Genomic DNA, 7,594 nt, shown 5'->3' with positions numbered 1-7,594 from the left:
CCCTGCCCAGATTAGGATAACAGACACACATAAAGGCATCTACAAAATTAACAAGACAGCATCTCTCCCAATGACACATTACAGCTATAAAGTATTTTCTTCTTTGAATGACCACTGCTCTCTTACTGAAAGCCTTTGTTCTCTGAAATACAGAGGATCAGAAACTTTGCTGTTTGAAATTCTATCAGTAATAATGAAACATTCCACCCTTGACCAGGTGACTCTAAGTCACCTTAATACAGAGAAGCAGCCTTTATTGACAACCCAAGTCCAAGGCTTCCAAATGGGGATCTGTGGACACAGCATTCCTCATCTAAACTTTGCAGTTTCCAAAGAAACCACACTCTAAGGGCATTTTGCAGTTCAAGCCTGATATTGATTCTTTTAGACAAGCCCTGTTTTGCTTTGAGGTTGTCAAAACACCGCTTCATTTAAATTTTATCTCCACCCTTCACCCAAATCCTACATAAACTGTCCTTTGGGGCCAGGCGTGGTGACTCACACTGTAATCCCAGCACTTTGGGAGGCTGAGGCAGGAGGATCACTTGAGGTCAGGAGTTCCAGACCAGCCTGGACAATATGGTGAAACCCCATCTCTACTAAAAATACAAAAATTAGCAAAGCATAGTGACAGGCGCCTGCTATCCCAGCTACTAGGGAGGCTGAAGCAGGAGAATCACTTGAACCTGGGAAGCGGAGGTTGCAGTGAGCCAAGATCGTGCCATTGCACTCCAGCCTGGACAAGAGCAAAACTCCCTCTCAACACACACACACACACACACACACACACACACAAAGAAAAACAAAAAAAAACTGTCCTTTGGTCCTCTGGTGTACAGTCTACTTCATTACAACGGGTTGATAAACCTGACTTTCTCAGATTCCCTGAATGGGGACAGATAGCATCGCAATCTATGAGAACCCTGCTGGTCTCAAAAAGGCTACATAACAATCCGTTTAGTATAGTATTTGGGATATGACTATACATGTGTGGCAGGGAAAAACATTTAGCAAATTTATGCCTGAGTTTCAGTTTCTTAATATAGTCATTTGTTAGCTTGAAACTTAATTCTGTCCTTGAATTAAAATTATTAAAATGTGCGAATAGCATTTTAAGAGCCTTAAAGTCTGCTTTTAAAAAACAATGGGCCCGGCGCGGTGGCTCACGCCTATAATCCCAGCACTCTGGGAGGCCGAGGCGGGCGGATTACCTGAGGTCAAGAGTTTGAGACCAGCCTGACCAACATGGTGAAACCTCGTCTGTACTAAAAGTACAAAAAAATTAGCCGGGTATGGTGGTGGGCGCCTGTAGTCCCAGCTACTCTGGAGGCTGAGGCAGGAGGATGGCGTGAGCCCGGAAGGCAGAGCTTGCAGTGAGCCAAGATTGCACCACTGCACTCCAGCCCAGGCGACAGAGCGAGATTCCGTCTCAAAAAAATATCTATATATATGGGACCAGGCATGGTGCCTCACGCCTGTAATCCCAGCAGTTTGGGAAGCCAAGGTGGGAGGATTGCTTGAGCCCAGGAATTTGAGACCAGCCTGGGCAACATAGTGAAACCTTTTCCCTAGAAAAAAAAATTGTTTTTTACTTAGCAAGGCATGGTGGAGCACAGCTATAGTCCCAGCTGCTTGGGAAGCTGAGGTGGAGGATTGCCTGAGAGTGGGAGGTAGAAGCAGCAGTGAGCCATGACTATGCCACTGCACTCCAGCCTGCTCAACAGAGCAAGACCCTGTCTCAAAAATATATATACAGAAAATTTGCATTCAGAGAAAAAAAAATTATCAGAGTTTGGTCAGAGAAAACCTCACAGGGCTGAATTCCCAGCCAATTCACAGTAATCCTGTAAGACTTGGCTCAAACATTCTCTCTTCTTGAAAGCTGTCCCTAATCGTTCTCTTCTATACTCTGGTGGCACCTGGTGTTATATTTGTGGCATGGCACACGCCAACCACAATATTGGGGTTGTTGGTTTACCTGTTTTCCCTGTTCATCTCAGCTCATTGAGAGCCGGGTCCCATCATTGATCTGTACATTGCACCTGGCACACAGGAGGAACCCAACTGATGATGAATAGATGAAACTGTGAATGAAGGGGAGATTGTGAGCAAGAAAACCAGTTGGCAGATGGTTGTAATGGTCCACAAAGGATGAAAATAACCCGGACTTAGTGTTTGACTAGATGAAAAAGTAGATGAGTATGGAACATTATATTTTATTTTATTTTTATTATTTTTTGAGATGGAGTTTTGCTCTTGTTGCCCAGGCTGGAGTGCAATGGCGCAATCTTGGCTCACTGCAACCTCCGCCTACTGGGTTCAAGCAATTCTGCCTCAGCCTCCTGAGTAACTGGGATTATAGGCATGTGTCAGCACACCCAGTTAATTTTTTGTATTTAGTAGAGACAGGGGTTTCACCACATTGGTCAGGCTGGTCTCGAACTCCTGACCTTAAGTGATCCGCCCACCTCAGCTTCCCAAAGTGCTGGGTTTACAGGTGTTAGCCACCATACCCCGCCTGTCTCAAACATTTGATATTCTATAGAGATTTCACATGGCGGCATACGTCTCTGAAACCCCTTCATGATGATTATAAACTGTGCCCTCTTTAGAGACATAGAGCTGGCTGGGCGCGGTGGCTCATGCCTGTAATCCCAGCACTTTGGGAGGCCGAGGAGGGCAGATCACGAGGTCAGGAGATGGAGACCGTCCTGGCTAACACAGTGAAACCCTATCTCTACTAAAAATACAAAACATTAGCCAGGCATTGTGGCAGGCGCCTGTAGTCCCAGCTATTCCGGAGGCTGAGGCAGGAGAATGGCGTGAACCTGGGAGGTGGAGCTTGCAGTGAGCGAAGATTGCGCCACTGCACTCCAGCCTGGGCGACAGAAGAAGACTCTGTCTTAAAAAAAAAAAAAAAAAGACATACAGCCCACAGATCTACTGCTTGATCACCTTATGTATTAGACTAAAAGAAAATCCTGTCAAGGACTGTTTCTGCACCATGGAACTGAAGAATGCCTTTGTTAAATTTCAACCCACTTAAAAAAACAAAACAGGACTGGGCATGATGGCTCACACCTGTAATCCCAGCACTTTGGGAGGCTGAGGCAGGTGGATCACCTGAGGTCAGGAGTTCGAAACCAGCCTGGCCAGCATGGTGAAACCCCATCTCTACTAAAATACAAAATTAGCCAGGGGTGGTGGCGTGGTAATCCCAGATACTCGGGAGGCTGAGGCAAGAGAATTGCTTGAACCTGGGAGGTGGAGGTTGCAGTGAACTGAGATCCCGCCATTGCACTCCAGCCTGGGTGACAAGAGTGAAACTCCATCTCAACAGAAAAAACAACAAAGGCTGGGCACAGTGGCTCATGTCTGTAATCCCAGCACTTTGGGAAGCGAAGGTGGGCGGATCACGAGGTCAGGAGTTCAAGACCAGCCTGGTCAATATGGTGAACCCCCATCTCTACTAAAAATATGAAAATTAGCTGGGTATGGTACACACGCCTGTAATCCCAGCTACTCAGGAGGCTGTGGCAGGAGAATTGCTTAACCCGGACCTGGGAGGCGGAGGTTACAGTGAGCTGAGATCACACCACCGAACTCCAGCCTGGGCTACAGACCGAGACTCTGTCTCAAAACAAAACAAACAAACAAAAAGATAAATTTCAACCCATTTTTAAATGGTCTATTTATATGAGTTTCTGATGGACTTTGAACATAGGACAAATGGAAGACTCCTCATACAGTGAATAAACATCAGCATATCACATTCCCAAGTTAGGGGATAAGTTAAACCCTTTTAGATAAGGTTTACAAGAGTCATTACAACTTTCCATTCAGATAAGCTGGAAGGTTATTGTGGTAGCCAGTCACCAAATGGCCCCAGTGATCCTTGCTTTCTGGAATTCACTTACTAGTTTACAGACCTTCCCACTTGGAATCATGTTTGTACTCTATGTCCAACAGAATGAGGCAGAAGTAACAGTGTGTTGTTTCCAAGGCTAGATCATAAAAGATACTGCCGTTTGTACCTTGTCTTGGTCTTAGATCATTTACTCCAGGGGAAGCCAGCAGTGAGGACGCTCAGTAGTCCTATGGGTCAATCAGAATCCGAAAAGGCACAATCCTGAATGCCATCATCCTGAATGTTGAAATCCTAAAAGATCAAAATCCTACAAATACAATTCTGGAAAAAATCATTTAAAAGTCTTTAAGGGGGATTTATTTGAGAAATATATAAAAACACAATAGAAGGCTTCATAAACCACTTTACACAATAAAATAGACAACAATAACATTTACTTTTTTGCAAGTATAAACACTCAGATATACTAACAACAGCTGTATGGGCATAACAGTTATGAGCAGACAAGCCATATTCATAAAGAAATAGGTCGAAATGGGAAACATATAAACACACATCACTACAGTTGGTAATTGTGTGCACCCAGCTTTATAACTGCGGTCATCTGAAATACCATGACGAATAATCTAAGTCTTTGATGAGATCAGTCAAAAACTTTGATGGGTCACCACCACATATTCGGTCACCCAAAGAGCCAAGATCTAGAGACTTTTTTTTTTTTTTTTGAGAGGGAGTTTCACTCTTGTCGCCCAGGCTGGAGTGGTGCAATGGCGCTATCTTGGCTCACCGCAACCTCTGCCTCCTAGGTTCAAGTAGTTCTTCTGCCTCAGCCTCCTGAGTAGCTGGGATTACAGGCATGTGCCACCATGTCCGGCTAATTTTGTATTTTTAGTAGAGACAAGGTTTCTCCATGTTGTTCAGGCTAGTCTCGAACTCCTGACCTCAGGTGATTAGCCCGCCTCAGCCTCCCAAAGTGCTGGGACTACAGGCATTAGCCACCGCGCCCGGAGATCGGGAGAAATTTTATCACAAATGCAGATGTATGAAAAGAACATCTCACTGGGCTCAGTGGTTCATGCCTGTAATCCCAGCACTTTGGGAGGCCGAGGGAGGCGGATCACCTGAGGTCAGGAGTTCAAGACCAGCCTGGCCAACATGGCAAAACCCCGTCTCTACTAAAAATACAAAAATTAGCTGGGCTTGGTAGCGGGCACCTGTAAATCCCAGCTACTCGGGAGGCTGAGGCAGGAGAATCGCTTGAACCCAGTTGCAGCGAGCTAAGATCCTGCCATTGTACTCCAGCCAGGGCAACAAGAGCAAAATTCTATCTCAAAAAAAAAAAGAGTAATAAGAAGAAGATCTCTTCTTTTTTCTTTTTCTTTTTTTGCTTTTTTGAGACAGAATCTCGCTCTGTCACAGCACAGGCTGAAGTGCAGTGGCGCCATCTCGGCTCACAGCAGCCTCCAGCCCAGGCTGGAGTGCAGTGCAGCAGGCTGGTCTTGAACCCCTGACCTCAGGTGATCTGCCCTCCTCGACCTTCCAAAGTACAAGGATTACAGGCGTGAGCCACCGCACCTGACTCTCTCTTCCTTTATTGAGGAAGTTTCAAAAGTTTCAGTGTTGTCACATACATGTACACTGCTTATGCACACAAAATCAACATTGTTGCCGGTCTCAGGGGTTCGAAACTAGCCAACACGGTGAAACGCCATTTCTACAAAAAAAAAAAAAAAAAAAAACGAAAATTAGCTGGACATGGTGGCAGGTGCCTGCACTCCCAGCTACTCAGAAGACTGAGGCATGAGAATCGCTTGAACCCAGCAGGCGGAGATTGCAGTGAGCTGAGATCGCACCACTGCACTCCAGCCTGGGCGACAGACTGAGACTCTGTCTTACAAAAAAAAAAAAAAAAAGTCAACATTGTGATAATACACATTCATACAGTCAAGTTTCTGATGTCCAAGGCAGCAGAAGAAAAATCTGTGCCAACTCTCAGAGAGACCAAATTGTCTTCTGTATTTGTTCTTTCTGGGCCAATTGGATGGTGCCCACCAATATTGAGGGCAGATCTTCCCAACCTAGTGCACTAGGAATCACACAGTAATCTGCTCTGGAAACATCCTGATAGTCACACTCAAAATAGTGCTTTACAGGTTTCGAGGTATTCCTTACCAGTCAAACTGACACCTAAAATTAAGTCTACCCTTGATCAGCTTGCCACCCATATACACCTATTTAAACCATTTTTAATTTCCAAATAAAGACAATAACAAAGCAATAGTTCCACCTAACATCATGTAACTAACATAATGCAACTATCCTATGGACAACTGAAAATCCACTAATCCCTTCTCCAGAATTTAGCTTTTGGGATTTTCATCTTTCAGGATTGTGATTTTCAGGATCTTTGATGTCAGGGATTTTAGACTTTAGGGATTTTGATTTTTTTGGAGTCTCAACATTCAGAATGAAGGCATTCAAGATTCTGTCTTTTGGCTGGTGTGGTGGCTCACACCTGTAATCCCAACACATTGGGAGGGCAAAGCAGGATCTCTTGAGGCCAGGAGTGAGACTGGCCTGGGCAAAACAGTGAGACCCTGTTTCTATCTAATATATGATTATGTCTTTCAGGATTATGATCCAAACCTGCACAGGTGGTCCATATAGCAAGGAACTAAAGCCTCCTGCCAACAGCCATCATGCCAGCAGATCCTCCAGCCCCAGTGAAGCCTTCAGATAACTACAGTCTTAACCAATATTTAAACTGTACCTTGGCTGGGTGTGGTGGCTCACACATGTAATCCCAGCACTTTGGGAGGCAAGGCAGGCGGATCACCTGAGGTCAGGAGCTCGAGACCACCCTGGCTAATGTGGTGAAACCCCTCTCTACTAAAAATATAAAAATTAGCCAGGTGTGGTGGTACACACCTTTAATCCCAGCTACTCAGGAAACTGAGGCACAAGAATCACTTGCAACTGGAAGGCAGAGGTTGCAGTGAGCCAAGATGGCACCACTGCACTAGAGCCTGGGCGACAGAGTGAGACTCTGTCTCAAATAAATAAATTAATTAATTAATTAAAAATAAGCTGAGGCCGGGCACGGTGGCTCATGCCGGTAATCCCAGCACTTTGGGAGGCCGAGGTGGGCAGATCACGAGATCAGGAGATCGAAACTATCCTGGCTAACATGGTGAAACCCTGTCTCTACTAAAAGTACTAAAATAAATTAGCTGGGCATGGTGGTGGGTGCTTGTAGTCCCAGCTACTCGGGAGGCTGAGGCAAGAGAATTGCGTGAACCCAGGAGGCGGAGCTTGCAGTGAGCTGAGATTGCACCATTGCACTCCAGCCTGGGCAACAGAGTGAGACTCTGTCTCAAAAAAAAAATATATATATATATCTGTATCTATATCTATATCTATGTATATATATGCTGCAACCTCTTGAGAGACCTCAGGTTAGAACTGCCAAACTAAGCAATTCCTCAAATTCCTGACCCACAGAAATCACAAGATAATATATGTTATTTTTTTAGTCCCCTAAATTTTGGGGATAATTTGTTATGCAGAAAAATATACAAAGGTAAGAGAGCCATTCAAAGGTCAAGATAAAAGGTTGAAACTTTCATTAATATGGTTTCAGATTCCACACTGCATCTAAACTTAAAGAAAGTAATACATGTTAAGATTTCATGTAGTACCAAAGAAGAATATTAACAATTATCTGGC

Source organism: Trachypithecus francoisi, unplaced genomic scaffold (genome assembly GCF_009764315.1).
Source record: "Trachypithecus francoisi isolate TF-2019V2 unplaced genomic scaffold, Tfra_2.0 Lachesis_group3, whole genome shotgun sequence".
Classification (NCBI taxonomy): domain Eukaryota; kingdom Metazoa; phylum Chordata; class Mammalia; order Primates; family Cercopithecidae; genus Trachypithecus; species Trachypithecus francoisi.
The sequence above is the reverse complement of the archived record's forward strand: the minus strand, read 5'-3'. Positions refer to the sequence as shown.